Consider the following 25022-nt stretch of genomic DNA (forward strand, 5'->3'; position numbering starts at 1 on the left):
TTCCAGTCCCTCACACTGAACTACTCCCTTGGAAACATGGATATTCCCTATCCACAAGAAACTTACAACTCCACCCTTAATTTTACCCTTATTTTACCCTTTTAAGGGTAATTTTACCCTTATCGTATGCTTCTAGGTGCCTAGTACTGTGTGCTGCACATGTTAGGGGCTCAATAAATGCTTCTGAAAAAATTAAAGAGTGAGAGTAATTTCCCCTTGTTTTTAAGGACAGGCCTGCAGCTATTAGAGAAGCAGCGTGGCTCAGTAGAAAAGAGCATGGGCTTTGGAGTCAGATGTCATGGGTTCAAATCCTGGCTCTGCCAATTGTCAGCTGTGTGACTTTGGGCAAGTCACTTAACTTCTCTGTGCCTCAGTTACCTCATCTGTAAAATGGGGATTAAGACTGTGAGCCCCCCATGGAACAACCTGATCACCTTGTAACCTCCCCACGCTTAGAACAGTGCTCTGTACATAGTAAGTGCTTAATAAATGCCATTATTATTATTATTATTATTTCTAAAAGTCCCCCACCTGTGAGAGCCAGAGATTTGTGGCTCTTCTGCTTCAGTGCCCTACATGGAGACTTTCTCCTTTTTTGGGATGTCATTGAAATGAGGCTGTTAGAACAAGGATGTGCCTCATATTTAATAATAATGGTGGTATTTGTTAAGTGCTTACTATGTGCCATGCCCAGTTCTAAGCGCTGAGGTAGATACAAGGTAATCAGGTTGTCCTACATGTGGCTCACAATCTTTAATCCCCATTTTACAGATGAGGGAACTGAGTCACAGAGAACTTAAGTGGCTTGCCCAAGGTCACACAGCAGACAAGTGGTGGAGCCGGGATTAGAACCCACATCCTCTGACTCCCAAGCCCATGCTCTTTCTGCTAAACCACACTGCTTTATTCACTTATTTTCCTTTCTTTAAATCTAAGAGTGGTAGAAAGGTCTAGAAATAATTTAGAATCAGATCCCCTTTTTTTATCTTTCCTAATACCTTCTCCCAGGGAATGATGAAATGCAGACCATCAAGGAAAGACTTTGACTTGGGCAAGTCATTTATCTTCTCTGTGCCTCAGTTCCCTCATTTGCAAAATGGGGATTCAATTCCTGTTCTCCCTCTTTCTTAGACTCTGAGCCCCATGTGGGCCAGGATGATCTTGTATCTTCCCCAGGGCTTAGTACAGTGCTTGGCACAAAGTAAGTGCCTAACAAAAACTACTATTATCATTATTATTATTATTACTATCCCGAGGTTACCACTTACTCAGAGATTTTGCCTATGTTAAATTGAGATATGAATCCTGAGTCTCTGAAAGAGGTCTGCAACTGGCAACCTCCTTTACGTAGTCTAAAATTTCCTTAAAGCAAAAGAGAACCACACTTACAGATTATTTCGGGAGCCATACCAACCCTACCATGACCTTTCAGGATAACCTGTCTTCTTGGAGGAGAATGCAAATAGTGATCATTCTCTTTCTCTGGTAAGAATAAGAATAATACTTACAGTGGTATCTGTTAAGCACCAAAACGCATAATGAAAACACACACCCAGCAGAACTGAGTATACAAAGTACTAGTATAATTGAAAAATATGGTCTACTTGGGGTATTAATTTCAACATACATATAATACCAGGAGATGATGAGGATTTAGATCATTCTTAATTATAGGGATATTTTAAAAATGATTAGTTGTAATATACATTGAGCATCCAATAATAATAACATGGTGCCACGCATTTGGGAAGCACAAAACAAAGAAGTGACATGTTCCTTGCCCACAAGGATCTTACCCTTCCCAAATTACACTGATTATTAAGTGATTACTATGTGCTAAATGCTGGCGTACATGCAAGATTATCAGATCAGACACACTCCTACCTTATATGGGGCTCACAGACTGTTTTATCCTCATTCTATGGATGATGAAACTGATATGCAGAGAGGTTAACTGACTTGCCCAAGGTCATCCATGCAAGATTATCAAAGTGGACACAGTCCTACATTATATGGGGCTCACAATCTGTTTTATCCCCATTCTATGGATGTGAAAACTGATCCACAGAGAGGTTAAGTGATTTGCCAAAGCCAGTGACAGAGCTGCAGGGATTAGAACCCAGATTTTCTGACTCCCAGTCCCGGGCTCTTTCCACTTGGCCACACTGTTATTAAAACTATTCAGTTAAGATCATTTGCACTGAAAAGACTCAGTGAATTACCCCAAAGGGACGTGACAGCCCCTACCCCCGCTGCCAAAGTGTCTCTCCCCCTGCATCAGGGAACACGTCTACCAACTCTTGTGTACTGTACTCTTCCAAGAATTTAGTACAGTGCTGTGCACATAGTAAGAGCTCAATAAATACCACTGAATGGTTGATCCCTACATCTCAGGTGATGAACCAACTTCTAGCGCCACTCAGCATGCGAAGGTTACAAACTGAACTTTGGTGAGATGCCTGTTCTTTCAGGAAAACAATCCTAAGCAGCATTGGTGGCACCTCAGTAATTCACCTGTTCGCCCTCATAAACTCCCCTCAGGTAACAGAGGGCAGAACTTCTGTTCCCCCGCCAGGCCATCTTGGGGCTGGTCCTAAGATCCTTCATGAGGCTGTCGCATACTAGGCCGCGGAAAAAAAAACTCTCCGGCTTGGTCTCCGACTCCTGCTGTGTGATGTCACTTCAAGCCGTCAACTCATTTCTAGCATTTTGTTTACTCAGGGGCCGTTTGCTAAGTATTAATACTTGCAGTGGCAATGGCAGCAGCAGCTGTCTCTTTCACTAAGAGCATGCTCATGTGAGCTGTCTCACCCAAACGGAGAATTCAAGCACACTCTAACAGCCAGCAAGGCAGCTGCTGCTGCATGGATTAATATATTCGACGCCTGCAATCTCATTTATTATCCTTGGGAAAATTTCATCCTGTTACCCTTTAAAGAAGACTACTCCAGAAAAATGCCCTCAATTCTCACAAAGGACTTTTCCCGGTGGTCCCGCTTACCAAATGAAAATTTTCCGCAGCAGATAACGTTGAAGGGAAAATAAAATCTCTTTGTTGTTTTTACTTTCTTCAGAACTGAAGCACACAAACGTGTTGGTCTGTTATCCTCTTTGAGGAAGATGTTGCTATGGTGGCCATTTGTCCAATTTGTATGGGGTAGCCCAGTTTTCAGCTGGTCTGTTCCCTGTTTGGGACAAATATGCCACCAAACACTTTTCATTTTCAGTATCCAGCCTCCTTCTGCCTCCGCTCCTGCTGCCGAGTCCAATGGGGAGGGGAACAGAAAAGCTCTGGACCAAGAAGTGGTCTGGGATCACCCCAGAGAAACGGTCAAAGGGTTCTGCAAAATGGTATGTAGTGATCAACCAGTCAATCAATCAGTGATATTTACTGAGTACTTACTATGTGCTGAGCACTATACTAAGCACTTGGGAGAGTATAATCCAAGAGAATTAGTGGACCATACCCAGTTTACAGTCCTAGAAGGGGAGATGGACATTAATATAAATATGATGTCATTATGTTACTCTGCATGACTGACACAAGACTTGAGATGTTACAGGCATTTGGGAGGCCAGTATCCTGGGACGTTGCCAGCAGCCACTGTAGATGTTGTTGTTTCTAGAGCTGGTGCAGGAGTCCAATGAGGCTGGGCTGGAGGAAGAACAAATTGCAAACTTCCCAAGGAAGCTTTTTCCCTATATGCAGCCTTCTCCATTTCCCCTCCCCAGGGGAGTCTACAAGCAAAAATAAATACCTTCCCTTTGGAAACTGGTCAAACTAAATCCAAGTTCCTTTACCACTAATGTATTTTATGTCTATCCTCAGTACTTGGGTATTTATGCCTGCTCACTTGTACTGCTTCCTGTGACTCCATTATTCTTCTCCCTGTTTCCACTACTGGCAAATTATTTTTGTCTGTCTCCCCCACTATACTGTAAACTCCTTGAGAGCAGGGAATGTGTTTCTTCCTTCTTTGGCACTCAAGTGATTTAAGCGATGTTTCACATGCATTGGGTCTTCAAAAAATACCAACTTGATTGAAGTTCAGATTCACTGGGAGTACAATATCTGATCAGTCAATCAATCACTGTATTTATTGAGTGCTTACTGTTTGCAGAGCACTGCACTTAGCGCTTGGGAGAGTACAATAAAACAATATAAGAGTTGGTAGAAATGTTCCATGCCCTGCTCAATGCAGACTAACGGAAAGGGATAGGTGAATTGGTTTTCTGTACCAGCAACAAACATGGAGCCAAAATCTCAGTTCAAGTCTATCACAAAGCCAAAAAAAAAAAAAACCCACCAACCCTGTAATAGCAAAATTAGCTAAATTAGGAGTTTCTCGGGCAACTCAACCTTAAGATTGCCAAGTAATCAAGACACTAAAGAACACAGATTGTTGCCAGCAGAATTAATATTTTTTATATGAAGAAGTTTTTCCCTTTTGCTGAAACAGAAAATTCCCTCAAGAAATCTGAGGGTTTGTTCTATTTTCTCTGATTCCTTTCCATTTTGTTCCGTTTAACTTAGTGTTTATATTGTATTTACATTTTGTGAATACTGTACTGGATAATCTCATCATTAATTTTGTGAATCATTTTATTGTAAATTTCTACAGACTAGTTTTCTGTTTATTTAGATATCCTAAGTATTTAGTATTTAATATCTTTTTTTTCCTTTGGAGAGAAGCTACCTACAATATGGCTCATTATCCAATACAGAAAGGGGAAATTTAAAGTGTGAGGTTTGAAACAGAATGTGTTACTGCTATTTGCATTGATCCAGTTGGTTCATTTACATACTGACCTTTCAAAAAAGTAAAGTTTGGTAAACTGAACCTGTGGTAGCAGCTATTCCCAAAAGAGAAGAAAGGTAGAATTGAAGGACAGTGTGAATTTTGCACCCCAAGATATCGGGTGTGAAAGGGGGTGGAGACAACCAGCTAAAAAGCTGACATAATTTTGTCCAGATGAATTTCTCAAAATGTCCAATCAGCAGCCTGAATCTTGCTTATACTTGGGAACAGAAAAATTAGCATCTTTCTCAGTCTACATGAGCTTCTCAAATATGCTGAGATGCCTCCTAGAGCATACCTGCACCATTAGATAATGAACTCTTGGTGGGCACAGAACATGTACTTAGCTTCTCCTCTACACACATACACACACACACACACACACACACACACAAACACACACACATACACACACACACACACACACACACACACCCTTTTGAATACAAAGAGGAAACTACTGATGGTGAGGCCCTATCCTCTCTTGTGAAAGTGGCTTAGTACAGTGCTCTGCTCACAGTAAGCACTCAATAAATACCATTGATGATGATGATGATGATGACTTGTTAAGTGCTTACTGTGTGTCAAGTACTGTTATAAGTACTGGCATAGATACAAGCTAATCAGGTTGGACACAGTCCCTATCCTACATGGAACTCACAGTTTTAATCCCCATTTTACAGATGAAGGAACTGAGGCACAGATAAATTAAGTGACTTGACCAAGATCACACCACAGACAAATGGCAGGGCTGGGATTAGAACCCAGGTCCTTCTGGTTCTCAGGCCAGTGCTCTATCCAGGATGATGATGATGGCTGAAGAGACTGACACAGGATCAGCACTCTCTCCTGCGCTGTTTACAAGAAAAGATAAATCCTTGTTGAGCCAGTAGATTTATTCTACATCAAGTGTTTTCTACTTGGCCTCCTTATGTGGCCTGGCTTCAGGATGCCCTTGCTTTGCCAGAGCAACCCCTCTCTCGATCTCTGCCCCCTAGGCTGGCCTTTCTGCTGCTAAGACCTCCCAAAGTCCCCTGCAAATGTCACACTGTGCTTCACCATGTCTTTAAAATTTTTTTTGCTTCCCTCCAGGGTTGCATGTGCCCCTTCTAAACATGTGCTCCATACAGCAGCTTCCTGGGTAGCCTGCTGTCATCCATTCTCCTCCCATGTCCTATCTAGAGAAACTGTGTTGCTTCTCTTCTCTAAGAGCTTAGTACAATACTTGTGCTCACTAAATACCATGGATTAATTAATAGACTGTTCTTATGATTTTGTTCAAGATTTCTGAGTTTTCCATAATATTGTGATAACATCAGCATTGACATGATCCAAAATAACGAGTCTCACACAACATTCAGCTTTGGTCACCACTTAAAGATGGCAGCACAATTCTTGGATTGCTCAGGTCTAAACACATTAAAGGTCATCTGGGACTCAACTGATAACAGTGCTTTGCACATAGTAAGCGCTTAAATGCCATCATTATTATTATTATTATCAATCATGAATCCAATATAGTATGTCTATACTTAAGTATCTATCCTTCATACTTGAAGAAGAAGCCACTTATGGTGAAATTCACCTAATAATAATAATAACTGTGCTATTTGTTAAGCATTTTTTATGTTCCAAGCACTATTTTCAGTGCTGGGAGAGATGCAATCCATTCAGATCTTTCACAGTCCCTGTCCCACATGGGGCTTAAAGCCTCAAGGGAAGAGAGAATGGGTATTTAATACACATTTTGCAGTTGAGGAATCTGAAGAACAGAGAAGTGAAATTACTTGCCCAAGGTCACTCAGCAGGGCAAGTGGCAGAGCCAGAATTTGAATCCCCGTCTCCTCACCCTCAGCCCCGTGTTTTTTCCACAGTTCATGGTGAATCCAATACTGTGAATTCAAACAGACTTAATTTTTCACAGATATTTTGAATTTCTGAACCTGAAGTAAAAATATGTCGTTACTTTTTTACAGAAATGATTATTCTTAACTGGGAAATCTCACAAGAGATCATCTTGCTGTTATATTACCTCTCTATTTTTCTAGCACCCATCAGGGCAGAATATTGGCACTAAGCTCCAGTCCAAATGTGCTGAGACTCCAGCAAGTACAGTAACACCACACAAGTGCTGGAACGGTGTCACAGACTCCCCTCCACTTAGATTTCCAAAGATGTCCAACTATTTTTCTTGATATTAAGCTTTTTGGACACATCCCTACCCACCTTTAGGATGTCAGAATTTCCTGTGGGTTACGCACAGTGACCGACCCACACTCCAATCCCCACATTCTCACCCCAGGAGGAAAAGATCGACCTGGGAATCTGCGCTTGAGAGAACCGGGTTGACTGTGGAGGATGGGTGAAAATAAAAGGGAATTTAGAGAGTTTTTTCCCACAGACAAGTTAAGCTGGTCTCTCCTAGTAAGAGAACTGCTTCTACAGTGGCCACTGTCAGCCAATTTTCTTTGGAGTTCAGTTAACACTGGCCAAAGGGCCCCATTTCCAGGAGGAAACAGGGGCATACAGAGCAACCAATGGTCACCTACATCCAAAGAGACATTGCTCAGTACTGCCCCACACGCTTGGGTGGCAGGAACAGGTGTTTTAAGCCCCCTTTTATAGAGGAGTAAACTGAGGCCCGGAGAAATTCATTCATTCATTCATTTAATCGTATTTATTGAGCGCTTACTGTGTGCAGAGCACTGTACTAAGCTCTTGGGAAGTGCAAGTTGGCAACATACAGAGACGGTCCCTACCCAACAACGGGCTCACAGTTTAGAAGGGGGAGAAAGACAACAAAATAAAACATATGGACAGGTGTCAAGTCACCAGAATAAACAGAAATAAAGCTAGATGCACATCATTAACAAAATAAATAGAATAGTATGTACAAGTAAAATAAATAGAGTAATAAATCTGTACAAACATATATACAGGTGCTGTGGGGAGGGGAAGGAGGTAGGGCTGGGGGATGGGGAGGAGGAGAGGAGAAAGGGGGCTCAGTCTGGGAAGGCCTCCTGGAGGAGGTGAGCTCTCAGTAGGGCTTTGAAGGGAGGAAGAGAGCTAGCTTGGTGGATGTGCGGAGGGAGGGCATTCCAGGCAAGGAGGAGGACGTGGGCCAATTTGCCTCAGGTTACCCAATAGGCCAGGGACATAGCTAGGACTAAGCTATTCCCCGAAACTGGGCTTTGGGGCTGGCCAGAGCTTAGGAGGAGAAATGCCCTTTGGCTGGCATTTCTAGGTTGTGCATGTGCCAAAGCCCTTGGATGCTGAAGGGACTGTTTATGGTACTTGGCAAGTGCTTACCATGTGCCAAGCACTGTTCTAAGCACTGAGGTAGATCTAAGCACTGAGGTAGATGTAAGCTAATCAGGTTAGACACAGTCCCTATACCCCATTCCAGATGAGGTAACTGAGGCACAGAGAAGTCAAGTGATTTGCCCAAGGTCACATAGCAGACAAGTGAGGTAGCAGGCTCCAGGCTCTATGTTGGCCCTCACCAATCCCCTCAACTGCTTGACAGATCCTCAAGGACAGGAGACTGTTTTGTTCTGAGTTCAGGGTTGTTGGGTGAGCTGATATGATCCGATGTGGAAACACATTTTCAGGGAATCTTCCTTATGTAGTAAGCACTCAATAAATGCAGTAATTATTGGTATTGTCAATGGCTTTGGGAGATCCTTAAGCAAAGGGCCAGGTGTTGATCTGCTGGGCATGTGCTAAACTGCTTCTGGTGGTCCCCTCCGGTTCTACTAGGTTCTAGTTTGAATTCCAACTAGAACTCACCTGGAAATACTTAAGAGTCCTGAAAACCAGCCATCTTTTGTCTCTGACGTTTCTGCCCAACTGACATTTCCACCACTCTTATTGCAAGTCCTATTACATGAGGATTTCTAGATTCAATAGGCTGCAGCCATCTAACCAGCCATTTAGAGTCTAGGGTGTAGATTCCTGCTCTACGAGGACAGCAGGGATGGTCACCCCATGACTTTCTAAGAAGACCCCCAGACTTGCTTAACCCAGGTCCCTGACAGGACCTGAAGGCTTCTGATCAGGAATGAAAAGCCCTATTAGCACTCTCAAGCCCATCCCCTCCCAATCCTCAACCCCTCTAAAATCACTACCCCTCTTTCTCCCTGCTTCTCAAAATGAAAAGTTGGAACCTCTGACCAGGACCTCTTCCCCAAATCCCAAATCCAAATCCAACCATTTTGGGTGAGCTCATCATCAGTCTTAATAAGTCATTTCACAGAAAGTAATTTCACATACACCATAAATGACCTTTAACGCACCAGTGGCTGCATCAGACACTATGGCTAGGGTGTTTGTTTGTTTTTTTGCTTTGTTCTTTTAATGAATGAATAATTTTAGGAGCGGTGGTAAAAGCGTAAAATAAAACAATGCTCATCAAACAGCAGTCAAGACCTAAAAAAAAAACTTGCATGAAGACCGTCAGGATGGATTCTTCTCATTTCCCCTATCCACCCTCTTCTCACCATTGACCATGCACTTGGCTGTGTAGCCTTTAAGCACTTTGATAATAACAATGATGGTATTTGTTAAGCACTTACTATGTTCTGAGAACTGTTCTAAGCACTGGATACTCACCCCAGCCCCACAGCACTCAAGTAAATAGCCTTATACTCTACTATTTCCCCTATTCATAATTTATTTTCATGTCTGCCTCCCCATGTAGACCGTAAGCTCCTTGTGGATAGGGACTGTGCCTGTCAACTCTGTTTTACTGAACTCTTCCAAACGTGGTTCTCTGCAAACAGTATGTCAGTAAAGGTCATTGATCCCCAGGTGGGCAACAGAATACTACAGTGATTACATATGGAACTGGGATAATGTTAGGGGACCTGTCCCTTTCTCTTTATTTTTTTTATTCTAATGGTATTTGTTAATCACTTACCATATGCCAGGTACTGTGCTAAATGCTGGGATAGTTGCAAGATAATTATTATATGGTATTTGTTATGCATTTACTATGTGCCAAGCACTGGTCTAAGCACTGGGGGAGATAAAAGCTAATCAGGTTGTCCCATGTGGGGTTCACAGTCTCAATCTCCATTTTACAGATGAGGTAGTTGAGGCACAGAGAAGTTAAGTGACTTGCCCAAGGTCACACAGCAAACAAGTGGTGGAGCCGGGATTAGAACGCACGACCTCTGACTCCTAAGCTCGTGCTCTTGCCACCAGGCTATGCTGCTTGGACACAGTCCATGTCCCACATGGGGCTCACGGTCTCAGTCTCCATTTTGCAGATGAGGTAACTGAGCCCCAGAGAAGTTAAGTGGGGTCTAGTGGGTAGAGCCCGGGCCTGGGAGTCAGAAGGATCTGTATTCTAATCCTGGCTATGCCACTTATCTGCTGTGCAACCTTGAGCAAATCACTTCATTCTGAGCCTCAGGGCCCTCATCTTTAAAATGGGATTAAGTCCAACCCGATTAGCTTGTATCTACCCCAGTGTTTAGAAGAGTTCCTGGCACACAGTAAGCACTTAACAAATACCACAATATACCACAATTATTATTGATATTATTCAAGGTTACACAGCAGACGAGTGGTGGAGCTGGGATTAGAACCCAGGTCCTCTGACTCCCAGGAAGCATGCTCTATCTATGCTGCTTCTTCCTGGGGATCAGCTCCCAGGAAGGGCAACCGGTCAGGACTCTGGCCCTGAGTCCATTGCTCAGTGCGACACTGGGCACCCCCGGCCATGACAGGGTCAGCTAACAACCACTGCCAAATGGACTCAACAGGTCACTATAGTTCATTCACTAATTGGCAATATTATTCTTCCAGGTTTCTTAGTCAAGGACCAAGTTTCATCATCTAGTTTGGTGACTCTTGATAGTAGTAGTAATAGTACTAGTAGTAGTAGTTCCCCCTCTCAGAGTCACACCTGGAGAGTTTCCATACTCTACCAGTCTCGACTATGGGAGGGAGAGTCAAGCAGACGCATACCCATTCCATTCCTAGCTTGGGTAGTGGCTAGCGAGTGGAAGGCAATCTGCTACAAATCAAAACTCCCCTGTGCTGGGCAGCAGAGGCATGGGGGAGAGTCGAGGGTGGAGACTCAAGGTTACTGCCCAGAAGGAGGCAGTGATAAACCACTTCCGTATTTTTACCAAGAAAACTCTGTGGATCCACTACCAGAACGATCGCAAATGGAGGTGGGGCGTTCTGGAAGAGATGTGACCATGGTGCCGCTATGGGTCAGAGATGACTCGAAAGCATAAGGTAAGACCAGACAAGTAGTAGTAGAAGTAGTAGTATTAGTAGTAATAGGAGCACCAATGATAAAAGTTGAATGCTCACTGCGTGCAATGCATCTTCAGTGCTTGGGAGTACAAAATAATCAGTGACACACTGCCTGCCCACAAGGAGCTTACATTCTAATGGTGAGTTTTACCCTTCAATGATATTAGGACAAGGAGGAATAGTATTTATTTAGCAACTACTCAGTGCAAGGCATAGCACTAAGTGCTTGGGAAAGTACAACCCAAGCACTAGATACATTCCCAGCCCAGAAGGACCTTAACTTCTAGCAAGTGAGACCACCGTACAAAAAGTGGAATCAGAATAGATAAAGTGAATGTTCAATGTAATATACATACATACCGAAGGACTGAGGAGGGGTCTAAATAAATACATAAGTGCTAGAGACAGCTGTTGGGTGGATGAAAAGGCTGACATCCCGGATGGAGCCAAAGAGACTCCCTCGGAAATCAAACAAAATAGGAGACCATCTAACACCATGAGACGAGCCTGTATTCAAATTGACCCTGGCAATAAGATCCCTTGAGACTATAATTCAGTCCCCAAATTCCATGTTTGGAACAAACAGATGTGGATTTTAGGTGATCTCTTTAATGGCTCACAACAAAGGTGGAATTGTCTTCTGACCCAAGCTAAACAAGATGGCATTCAGATCCCTTTGTCCTCCTGCCCTGCTCTTAAGAAGTAGCAAAATCAAAGTCAGGTTTGGGAAACCAGAGAGAGGCGATCACATTGGCCTGTTCTAATTCCCTCTGCTCCTCCAAAATTGCTGAAAGGGAGGGAGAAGGGGAAAGTGGACACTCCAGAGAAGGAAGGGTGCCACTCGACCTTGCCCCTGATCTTCGATCTCCATCCCTCTCAAACCTTCATCAGAGTGCTGGAGTGCCAATGCAATTTGGATTGTGGCATCTGAACTTCGCAGATTTGCCAAACTTTTCTTGGGAGGTCTCTCCTGATTTTTGCTCATGAAATATAGTGTGCCTGGATAGCTGGCAGTAGTCGCCCTGATCCAAAGGTTTGGTCAAGTGGGATCCAGAGGACTCACGCCGGAACAGCCCTGCCTCTCTCTGGTCACCCAGCCTCCCTCGAGCAAAGCCTCTACCCCAGACTGGTGGAAAGAGCATGAACCTGTGAGTCAGAGCACCTGGTTTTTAATTCCTAGCTCCACTGCTTGCCTGCTTTGTGACTTTGGACAAGTCACTTCACTCCTCTGTGCCTCGGTTACCTCACCTGAAAAATGGGGACTAAGACTTTGAGCCCCATGTGGGACATGGACTGTGTACAATGTTGTATCCACCACAGCACTTAGTACAGTGCCTGGCACATGATAAGCACTTACCAAATACCAAAAACAAATCTGGTCCTATAACTCCCAGTGTGAGTACACATTTCTACCAGGGTAACCCAGCTTAGCAGGTTCTGGTTGAGAACACAAGTACCCACCTTCCCCCGGCACTAATACTTCAGACTACAAGTCCTCCCCATCTTCAAAGCCCTCCTACAGTCCTCCTCTTTCAGGCAGCCTTCCCTGATTTACTCACATCCCATTAGTTGTGCCAACCCAACAGCAGCCCCTAGCACACAAATATTTTATTCCTAGCCTCAGCACGTTTTTTACATTTATTGTTTAACTTGTCTAATCAATTACTTATTCTTCAAATTTCATCCTGATACAGCTGTATGACATTCCTGTTATATCCTTGTTTCTTCTTTCTACTTCTACTGTGTGTAACAATTTCTGGCACTCTCCCCTATTAGTTTGTTCCTTTCTTTGGGGGCAGGGAACATGCGCTGGTCTCCTAATGTCCTCTGCCAAGTACTTAGTACGAGACTTTCCCCTCAGTAGTTGCTCAGCAAATACCTTCGATTGTCTGATCAAACTGCCGATTCCCAAATGTGAGGTGGGCAGTGGTTAATCACAAAACTTGGGATAGTCAAAATTTATAATAATAATGGTATTTGTTAAGCACTTACTATGTGTGAGCACTGTTTTAAGCACTGGGGGTAGATACAAGGTAACCAGGTTGTCCCACGTGGGGCTCACAGTCTTAATCCCCATTTTACAGATGAGGTAACTGAGGCACAGAGAAGTTAAGTGGCTTGCCCAAGGCAACAAAGCAGACAAGTGGCAGAGCCGGGATTAGAACGCACATTCTTTGATTCCCAACCCCAGGCTCTTGCCACTGAGCCACTCTGCTTCTGTAAAAATGTAGTTTGAGGGAGTCACTACCTAGGACTGGGGCATGAGCATACAGCTGGGATGCTATTACTTGCTGAACTGGTCACAACTTTTTTCTTTCCTTTCTTTTATGATATTTGTTAAGTGCTTACTATGTGTCAAACACTGTTCTAAGCACTGGGGTAGATACAGTAGATTTAGGTTGGATGCTGTCCCTTCCTCGCATGGGGCTCACAGTTTAGATAATAATGATGGCATTTGTTAAGCACTAACTATGTGCAAAGCACTGTTCTAAGAGCTGGATAGGGAGAACAGGAGAACTGAGGTACAGAGAAATTGTGACCTGCCCAAAGTCACACAGCAAATAACTGGCAGAGTTGGAATTAGAACCCAGGTCTTCTGAGTCCCAGGCCTTTGCTCTTTCCACTAGGCAACACTGCTTTTGTTCCTGTGTTTTACATGTAGAAGGCATATAATAAGCACTATTTCTTCCACCACTAGGCAGAAACCTGATAATAATAATAATAATGATGGCATTTATTAAGCACTTACTATGTGCAAAGCACTGTTCTAAGCACTGGGGAGGTTACAAGGTGATCAGGTTGTCCCTCGTGAGGCTCACAGTCTTAATCCCCTTTTACAGATGAGGTAACTGAGGCACAGAGAAGTTGTGACTTGCCCAAAGTCACACGACTGACAATTGGCAGAGCAGGGATTTGAACCCATGACCTCTGACTCCAAAGCCCGTGCTCTTACCACAGAGCCACACTGCTTCTCTTTGGGAATTCAAGGTAGTCCACTTTGAATTCCCAAAAGCCCATAGTTACAACACAGACATCACGTTTCTAGGTATTTCAGATTAGAGTACATAAGCTGTCAAGTGCAATTAGTAGCCCAGATAACAATGCCAAATTGTAAGACAGGACCCCCAATTCCGGTCTTGCCAAACTCAGCTGCAGAACCTGAGCTGAGGTGTTGGGCAGACCCAGCTTCAGTTCAGGAGTTGCAAAATACAGGGATAACAATAATAATACTAATACTACTACTAATAATAATAATAATGGTAGTTGTCACACTCTTACTATGTGCCAAGCACAGCATTAAGTGCTGGGGCAGAAACAAACAATTCGGGTTGGACACAGTCTCAATCCCCATTATGCAGATGAGGGAACTGAAGCACAGAGAAGTGAAGTGATTTGCCCAAGGTCACACAGCAGACAAGTGGCGGAGCAGGGATTAGAACCCATGACCTCTGACTCCCAAGCCCGGGCTCTTTCCACTACATCACACTGCTTTCTTACCATGCTTATGGATGATTGCCTTACTGGAATAATGAGGGCTTGCGCATAAGTGCAGAACTTGGAGATTTTTTGTTTGTTTATTTGTTTTGTTGGTAGGTTCCCTGTGAGGCTAGAGACACTAACAAACCCCTCCTTTAATTCCCACCTCCTCCAGGAGGCCTTGCCTGATTACCTTTCTTCCTTGAGCAGCACATTTCCCCAACTACCACCTCTGCCCATATGCATTCACAGCAGCCGTACTGTTGATTGCCCACATCAATTTATGTACTGTAGGTCTTCACTGAGCCATATTTCCACTCTCTTTTTCCTTCCTATCTTTGAATAATTTGGGGTCTGTCTTCCTTGAAATCTGACAATCTAGTCATCTTCTTGTGGACAGGGATTCTGTGTACTACTATTATTGTTCTCTCCAAAGCATTTAGTACAGTGTTCTTCATTCAGGAGGCACTCCATAGATACTATTGAATTGATCACATCACTGTCTTTGTGAGGCCTGTCTCTCCAAAGAGCTTCAAGCATTTTACATGACTGAAGTCATTCATTCATTCATTCAGTTGTATATAGTGAGAGCTTACTGTAGGCAGATCACTGTATTAAGCGCTTGGGAAGTACAATTCAGCAACAGAGGCAATCCCTGCCCTCAATGGGCTCACAGTCTAGAAGGGGGGAGACAGACATCTAAACAAGTGAACAGGCATCAGTAGCATCATTATAAACAAATAGAATTATAGCTATATACACATCATTAATAAAAAATTAATAGAATTATAAATATAAATATGTACATATATACACAAGTGCTATGGGGCAGGGAGGGGAGTAAACCAAAGGGAGCGAGTCGGGGTGATGGGGAAGGGAGGGGGAGCAGAGGAAAGGGGGGCTTAGTCTGGGAAGGCCTCCTGGAGGAGGTGAGCTACCTTCTCCATGAGTCTTTAGTGTGCTTTTTCATTCGTTCAATCAACCAATCAATCAGTGGTATTTATTGAGTGCTTACCTTGTGTAGAGAACTGTAATACAAGAGCACGTACTTGTAATATAAGAGAATTGGTAGAAGCAATCCCTACCCTTAAGTCTGTTACATGACATGCCATGGACCACTGTAATAGAAAATGTAATGTCACTCATGCCTCCTTGCCCTCAAACCATTGCTCAATCCCTCAGCTCCTACTTCAGAGAAAGGCAATATTGACATAATCGACTTTTCAATCTTCCATTTATCAGAAAATAAGCATTCAGCCCAAGCACTGAATCTTCTATCCACTGCCTTCCAAAAGGAGGCACCTCTAAGATGAGAAAATACTTGAATCTGTCTATGCCCAAGCTTCCCTCTAGACTGAAAGCTCCTTGCGGGCAGGGAACGTGTCTACCACCTCTGTTGCACTGTATTCTCCCAAGTCCTTAGTATAGTGCTCTGCATACAGTAAGCGCTCAATAAATAACACTGATTGATTGACTGATCAGAGGCTGAGGCCTATGGGGAAAGCTGGTCCTTTGGATTACTGAAGACAGTTGGCATCCAGAGAATGGATCCAGCCCATGAACTCATTTCCTCTCAACAACCACGTTCCAATTAGGCACGGTGACTTGTAGCCAACTCTGGTCTGCACTGGTTTTGAACCTGTGACCTGAAAGTAAAGGTTTTATGTATCCCATTTCCCCAAACCAATCCCCAGGGTCTTGCCCTGTCTCTTTTATTAGCCATGCACAGGTTAAGGTTTGGACACAAGACAGAGGAACAAATGATCTTCACTTTCTAGAAGACAGCCTCCCACTCCCATGCCATCGACGCTTTGTGCTCTGTCTTTCTAGGGTGGTGGGTTAGTTCTTGACTGTTTGGTTCAGGAGTTTTTTTATTGAATTTCTGCTCAGCCATCAGGTGTGTGGCAAATGAAGAAGGTGTAGGGACTGTCTCTACATGTTGCCAACTTGTACTTCCCAAGCGCTTAGTACAGTGCTGTGCACACAGTAAGCGCTCAATAAATACGATTGATTGATTGATTGATTGTTGGAAGCACCATCCCTAGCCCCTGTCAAGTAAGCAAGGTACCTCAGGGGAGAGTGCCACGAACTCACCATCTTATAACAGCAGGGCAAAGAGCCCCATGAAAGTAAAGGCAAATGGACCCCTGGAAAGTGGTCTAGCAGGATGGCTCTTTGGGGCTGGAACAGGTCCAACAGACCCTGGTCGATTTCCCCTCGGGGATCACTCTACTTTATGTGTCCTACATCATTATCTTCTTTCAGAGACCGGAGCTGTTTGTGTTTCCTGAACCGTAGTTGTACTCCTAATGACCCCCGCAAATCCAAAATTTTTCATCGTAAATAAGACCATTATGGAATAGGTGACAACCTTAAGAAGTAGGGGAAAAAAATAAATTGGGGGGAGGGGAACCCCAACATCAACTGGTGGTATAATCCTCAAGGGAAAACAGCCTTCAGTTGAACAATCAGAAACCGGGCTTGCTGGATGGTGTTTACACTGCTGCTTGCTAATGGATCACCATAAAGGAAGCAAAAGGGCTCTTACACCATTGAGTATGCTATCATGGGAGTCTTCTGAGTGTGCCTTTTTTATTTGCTGCAGTCAGGTTAATGAGCTCACCAGCCTACTTGATGTTGAGGACTTTGTAACAAAGCAATCTCTCATTAAATGCTGCCTGGCATCACTCTCTTGAAGCAAAGGGACATTCAGATTATTGAATGCCTTTGTACTCCCCACTCCCCATGTCCAGCAGTGGCATCGGTCCCACACACTTCCTGGCAACTGGCCAGTCCTCCGCCTGCCCTCTTCAGACTGCATGGGCATTTGCCAATCTAAGCAGCACTGGTAGGCAAACAGCATGGCACACGGCTCCCTTGGCTAATGGCCAAAAATGCAGCTGAACAATCTAATTTGTTTCTACTGTACGGGAAACAGTCTTGCCTATTCAGTCGAATTGACATACAAAAGTTTCGTTGTGGTACAAAGGAATGTGCATTTATCTACATTCCCTTTCTGCTTTTACACCTCTTTAGTCTCAACGGCGGGTCACGATTTCGTCGGTGGCGTTATTTTAAGTACCTACTGGCTGGCAGTTTTTCAATGAAATGACCCCAGAGTGTTATCAGCTAGCAAGCAGGTGTGTCTCTATTCAGAATCTTGCAGGCACACAGCATCCTGGGTAAAGAGCAATCTATGCACAATCCAGCTTTTTCCCCTCATTACTCGTGAGATTTAATGGTTCACTGTCATAAAAGAGCTTACAGAGATTTTTTTTTAAGTTAGCTTTCTGCTGCCCATTGATTTTGCCCCGAGATGTATCGACTAGGAAAAAAAAATCACAAGAGTGTAAAATCCCTTAAGAAAAATGTTTTCTTTTATTTAAAAAAAAATCGCCTGACCTTTTTCCAGTTGATCATTTTTCATTTCTATCTACTCGATGTTTACATCTTTTCAAAGGGGCAGAAATATGGACTGAACAGATGCTCAAATATTAAGTGCTATTTTAGACTCAGTGATATATCGGAAGCTCAGACTCACGTGCAGAGCTGTGTTTTGAGAAGAAAAGAAAAAGCTTGTTTTCAATCAACTTCATATTTATAGATATTCTAATGGTCAAGGCTCTACATCTTTACATGGATTACTTTTCAAATACTTTCACTGAGAATATTTCTGCTTCTTAAATCTTCAGGACCGTCACTTCAGTCCCCTTTCAAAATTAGAAAGGTGAAGGTGATGGGTCCATATAGGAAAAACAGAGGTTCGGATTTTTTTTTTCTGCTAGCTGGCTAAGCCAGGGATGCTTGAGATTTTTACACTGTACATTCATGCTGTTGGGATGGAATCCTGCCTCTGAATCATATCCGTCCATTTCAAACTGGGCCCCCAAATTTAAGTATAAAGTCAAGCATTGGCAACAATAGAAACAACAACTAGCTTGCGATATTCAGCAAATGACACTTAGGGCATGTTGTTCTGAAGAGTAGGGTTCTCTCCCTCACATTATAATTCTACCTTAGGTTAGCTTCTTCAGGAAATAGATGATGGCTTAGACATACATTCATTTTCAAAGAATTTATTTCAAATCATCTTCCCCAAGAAGCTGGTGCATAGCCCCATGTTTTCATTTGGGGTGTAATATGAGAAACAGATTCGGGCATTTTAACAATCTAAGGAATTAGCTCCACTGTCTGGAAAATTTGTATGCATATCTGCAGATTGCTTAACTTCAAAGCCAATGCCCTATATTTCTAATCAATTCTAGGCCAAAGCCTTCCTGGCTTTTTCCTGAAATTTTGGGTTGCTTGGTTTCCTAAAACAAAGAGACTACCACATTATGACTTCCAAATTTTCAATGACTTATTTGGCTTAAGGATCATTACTGTCTTCCAAAGAATTGTTATATTTCTAATCCTCCACTTCTAGACAATACTATGTCTGATAATATGCACTGCCTGCTTAAAAATGTAGAAAAAATCAATACCAGAAATAATTTCACTTGCAGGTTGACCATTTACATGAACTTAACATCAATGTTTACTATAGTGTTTTAGAGGGATCTGTTACCATAACAACAGCAAATGGAGAATGTGCAGGCATGCACGCCAGCACGCACACACACACACACACACACACACACGTGTATACATACGCGTGCGCAAGCACACACACACACACACAATGTACATATGAATTTATATCTTCGCATTGGGAATCTTCCTAGTGTCCTATTGTTCAAGAGGAAATGGATTTAAAGCATAAATTCCAAATTTCCTCAGTTTTTTTATCCCTACTTTTGTGCAAAATGAGCTTTTTGGTATAACAAATTGCTGCGTGTAACCCATGCAGTACAGGAGGAGGGTTGAAACAATGGCGACAATTCAGCCAAGGTCCTTGTGTCTTTTCCCTCCTATGCGGTTCTTCAGTGGGGCGTCTATTTTCACTGTAGAAACACCGCCCACCAGGCACAGCTTCCGCCCCTTGAAAATGGGTCACAATATGGATGGGCCAGCCTGTCTGATTGTATAAATGGAAAAAAAAATCTGAATTTTCTTGAGCTGAGTTGTTCGTCCTTTCTGCTAGTTGCAATCCTTTGAAACATGGAAGGCCTCCACGCTTCGAATTCAGATAAATGCTCCTTTTCATCGAATGCAAACAATGGAAAATTTTTCTGTGGTGGTAGGGAGATTCTCCTTTAGAAACGTAATCAGGTACCTACCAGTCTCTGGAGGAATGACCGTTTGCTATTTATGTGGCCAGGTAGTTAGGGAAGCAAGCCGCATATTGTGTGAGAGATCATGAAATAGGACAAGAATCGAAACGCACGTGAGAGTCAGAATCTTCTTTGTCTGTTTATCTATTTGTTACTCTCCCTCCAGAACATGGCCTCTAATACTGCCCCCTTCACCGATCAAAATTTGACATGACTATTGTAATATGAACAGAGAGTGTCTCTCTCGCTCTCTCTCTCTCTCTCTCTCTCTCTCTCGCTCTCTTGCTCTCTTTCTGCTACATTTCTCATCTCCTAACTCTTTACTGCACTTCGATTTCTTCTAAAAGATACCAGAAAGGGTGATGATAATTATCACGTATAAATATGACTAGGTAGATAAAGTAAGCTCTTTGGTAATTCACTAATTTGGAGACTGTCAATGTTTAAAGCTACCAGATATCTATCTATCCATCCATACGTGTCTAAATGTACATACCATGTACACACAATATGAATATTCAGCCATGGGAACATTATAAATTGAGTAGTATTTAATATGAAACATCTTGCAATTAAAAATCATAATTCAGACACATACAAAATAGACGTGGGGCACATCAGAGGTAAGAAAGAGAAGCCAACCTCCCCAAAATGCTTAGGACAAGAAGATTGGCTGGCTAAATTCTCAGCAAGCAGTCTTCAATTTTTTATCGAGCTATTTATAGAAAGCTGCAGAAACAGCTGAGCTGACTGAAGTGATGTCACATTTGCTGATGGGATGGTTTGTTCCAGAGCCGGCTCAGAGACAGCATGAGTCTGCTTAAGGCTTGGTATGCAGCCCTGAGCAGTGAGAAGGGGGAAACATGGGCATTTTTCAGCCCCGCCGATCAATACTGCATTGATGACTTTCTACTGACCTTTAACCCCGACAGGAATACCAATAGCACCACACTGCATCTTCCAGTCTGCAAGGGCTCCCTGGCATAAGCTACCAATTTTGCAATCGATCAAAAGTCATCCTGGTGAATAAAGCTTGAGGTTTCAAGCACCAGCGAGCAATTTTGGAAAGGTCAGGGCTGGGTTTTTATTTGCCTGACCCATGATTTCGCCTTGTAGCACAGTTCCCCTATAACCACTAAAAGTAGTAAGAAAATTTCAGATTTTTTTTTCCCCCATGTATTTTTAGTAAGCCTTTGGGCATTTTCACTGTCCCTAAAAGAATATGGTTGCATGGCAACCTGCACAGTTGCTATGGAGACTCCATGTGTAAGCAGCTGCTGCAATCAGCATTAACTCCAGGCTTGCAGGTTTGCCATTCCAATACATAGGGAGGGAGAGATGAATAGGACAGCGCTTTGCCGTGAAGGGGAAGTCACCTAGATAATGTCACTCACAAACATATGTTCCACAATTATTCTTTCCACTGTTTTATTGCTGCAATTATAGCTAAACTAAGATTACAAAATTATATGGTTTTAATTTGCCTCTATTGACTATGTTTCGCTTGCATTAAAATTAAGTCTAAACCCATTTATGCAAGAAACTGTTGACTTCCTCAGAAAAAAAAATAAGGAAATGCAATACTCTTCACTGTCGAGCATTGATATCAGAAAAAAATGATCAAATCCAGAGGGACTTTGTCAAAATCTCAATTTGCCTGTGATGTTTTGTCAGTCTTCCTGAGATTTTTTTGTGGTATTCTGTCAGACCACAAAGCCGCATCAAATGTCACTGATCCAAGTCTTTAAAATTCAGGAAAAAATGCCAGTTAAGCCATCTTAAGCCTCTATCCTTAGTTCAACTCAGCAAGCTTTAATATTGCAGCAAAAGATTGCCAAACTGAGGTTCTTAAACAGTAGCAACTTTCAAGCGCAGGATGCCAAGGAATTCTGTGATGATGTTGCTTTCAAACTCATTTTCAGGTCAGTCCTGGTGGACTCATATTTTGCCAGAGTCTCCAGGCACTAAAAGATCTGGTAAATCCAGTCCTAGGAAGGCCTATGTTACAATTTAAGGGCACCCGCAGAGTTGACATGAAGGTGATTTTTACCTGAGTTAAGTGTCTTTGTGTCAGAGGTGTTGTCACTCCCTTTACATCACAAGCATGATTTTTACTATTTCGTTTCTGGTGGGAGGCGGGGGTGTAAGTTGGGGTGGGGAGGTAGGAGATTCACTCACTGTGTAACTGTGCAAAGTGGAGAATTCTCCCGAAAAATCAGGGCTTTGCCTAAGCACAAACTAGTTACTTGCTTTCTCTTGCCTGTGACGTGGCACGCTCTGGCTGACAAACAAGTATCAATTCAATCTTTTATCTAGGACCCGTTGCGATTCAAGCACCAAGCAGCTAACGGGATGTGTTTTCCTTACACGATAGGGAACCTTTTAAAAATAGGAGTTGTTATTTATCCCTTTTTAATTGTATTTGCTTGAATAATCATCAGTCCACAAAAATTGGTCATTAGCAGTGCATTCCACTTCTTCTGATGTAAACCTGTCGGTTTCTCTGGTCATATTAAAGAAATATAAACCTCTTATGAAAATGTATGTGAGCTGGTACAATGCTCTTTTAATGGCTTTGGAGATCTCTGTGATTAGCTATTGAAATACAGGGGTATGTGTGTGTGAGAAGGAGGGAGAGAGAGTTTGTGTGTGGATTAGAAATTTTATATATTCAATCAAACTGAAATATTCATGTCAGATAAATGTATGTTATTGCATTTTTAAAAATAGAGAATGACTGCTTATCACCTACAAGATTCTGGTAACTTCAGAGCAGAAAGGTTTATAAGGTGAAATCTGTGCAAAGATAGGATGTGAATCTGTTAAAGATTAACTCCCTACCCTAAAAAACTATACTGAGGCACCTTTTTCTAGAAAGGCAGAATTATAACTCCCATCAGTACCCAAAAAAGGTAAAAAAATTCACGAAGATTTGGATACTTTACCAACCATTTTTATATCTATTTTAAACTGGTCCTCAAGTTGCATGGTCTAAAGGCCTTTGGTTAAAAAAATCATATGATGCGTTCCCCAATGCAAAGTGTCTGATCCCAGAAAGAATCCATCTTATTTTTGACTCCTGAATTACAAAAAGAGCTGAGCTTTTTTTAAAAAACATTGCTATATTCTATAAAAATTTTCTCTCTCCCAGAGACCTTGTTCAGGACCGTTTGGCCAGGAGCTTATTTCTAAGGCCAAGATACAGTCTATAAACCTCTGAAAATAGGGGCTTGTAATGAAAACACCGATAGACTCTTAACTCTAGCAGTGCTAGCAGGTGCTGTTGCAATACACAAATCCAGATAACATTAAGTGACCTATTTTTAAAGTCCATCCAAGAAAAGTGACATCAAGAAATTGAATTCTTTGCCCTTACTTTAATAGTTTCTTGTCATGCAATCTTCAAATCAGAAAGGGTGATCACTGTAAAACAAACCCCCTCCAGCTGGATACACAACAGGAACGATCTTCAACGGGTCCAAAGTAAAGTGTCCAGACCCTCTCCCAAGGACTCCTCTTTGCAAAACAAGATACAGAGAATTAACACTCACGTGAACCAGAATTCACCAGCAATCATCTTCACGGAATTCTTAAATTGGGGGGGGGGAAGGTACATCACCCCACTGGGGCCTGTTTTAAAAATCAGTCCCTTTACAACACACCAGTACATTTTTACTTTAGTGTTAATCTTACAAATAACGTGTAGCAACACGAGGACCTGTTTTAACACCACTGTTAATTTGCAGAGGTGTTTTAAAGGAGTTAGAAAGAGAATTAAAGCTGGAGTTTGCAGAAATAGATTTAACCCTTCCATGGTGTTCCTTTATGCATTCTCTGCAGCTACATTACTGTAATACTCGCTGATGGTGACACAATCTTAGGTCTCAAAAAGGTCTGTCTCATCAAATTATCCAAACGACAAGTTAATTTCACCACTGCTTTTTGCCCTTGTAGATACACCCTAAAATGTGGGCTCTCAATTTTTAGAAAAATCACTTTGCTTCTTTCCCACTGCTCATCTGAAGCAATTGTGAAACTGTTGCCAGAATCTTAGAAAGCCTGAAAATCTCATTGTATATTAGTCTCACAGTGACTGTAACCGTGGAATTGCTACTGATATTTTCATTTACAAGAGGGGTGACTGGATTTCTCTCCTGGATATGACCACTTGCCCAGTGGAGTTGCCCAGATTAAACATGGAAGCTGTGCCCTCTGGGATGTCTGATAAAGCAATTTATCTCAGTGTTGTTCTTTCTGACTCACACAATATGCTTTCCCCAATTAATGTCAAAATATGGCCTCTTAATTATTAAATAATTAGTCTGTCTTTGCAGCACAATGAGGAAGCAAAAGGCAAAAAAGAGGAAGGAGTTACTATGTAAAGACATGTAGCCTGTTCCCCTGTCTACTGCTCAAAATTCTAAGGCCAAATTATCATTGCACATGCTTTTAAACTTAAAAGATCAATCCATTTAGTGAAGGATGCTCACTGTCATCCAAACATGTAAGTATTATTTCATGTGTTTGAAAATCAATCATGAGCTGGAAGTAAATGAACACCTCTGAGACCCCTAAGCAACCTCCGTTTACCTACCAGTTTCTGTTCACCCAGGGGTGTCAACGGAGTCATACTGGAAGGAGCAGTGTGGACAAAAGTTTAGAACAAAGGTGAATGAGGAAATCCTTCCACTGCTTCCCAGCCTTCCATTGGGCCACTGCATTTTTCCATTGGCAAACTGAGGTAATCTACATGAAATGCCAAACCAAATTTTGCTAAGTGCCTCTTCACCCCAACTCAGCCAGTACTATAGGTGGTCTTCAAACCAAATCTCCTTAACAAACCCCTTAAGAAACCACAGGGGTGGTTAAGAGTGTATGAAAGGTTCCAAAAGCATTTTAGGGATGAGTATTTATTACCACAATGACCACGGCTCCCAAAGTCTTGAAGCGCATCTCAGGAATATAAAGTCGGATTCGTTTTAATAGAAACATTGGGATGGATACTGATATGCTCTAGACTGCTTTAAAGTTCATAAAATACAGCTACGATAACTGCTTCCTGCAGAAAGGTGGATTTCCTTATGGAAATGGAGCGGCATCTTTAGGGATTTCTGAAGGTGCCTCTGCATGCGTTTAGCGCAGTGCTTTGCACACAGTAAGTGTTCAGTAAATATGATTGAATGATACCAAGCACAACATTGGACCACGTTTCAGGGAGGCTACAAGGACGGCCCAAAATATGTCCTGGCCCTCAAGACACTGA

At 42.5% G+C, this 25022-nt stretch overlaps 1 non-coding gene across 1 annotated transcript; it reads left to right on the forward strand.

Annotated features, from left to right (window-relative positions):
• The first annotated feature begins 10692 nt into the window (after positions 1-10692).
• On the forward strand, positions 10693-10829 carry LOC119945634. The gene has a single exon (XR_005456294.1). It is a non-coding gene; the product is annotated as a small nucleolar RNA SNORA7 (small nucleolar RNA).
• Positions 10830-25022: the final 14193 nt, after the last annotated feature.

This window comes from Tachyglossus aculeatus, chromosome 25, assembly GCF_015852505.1.
Source record: "Tachyglossus aculeatus isolate mTacAcu1 chromosome 25, mTacAcu1.pri, whole genome shotgun sequence".
Classification (NCBI taxonomy): Eukaryota; Metazoa; Chordata; class Mammalia; order Monotremata; family Tachyglossidae; genus Tachyglossus; species Tachyglossus aculeatus.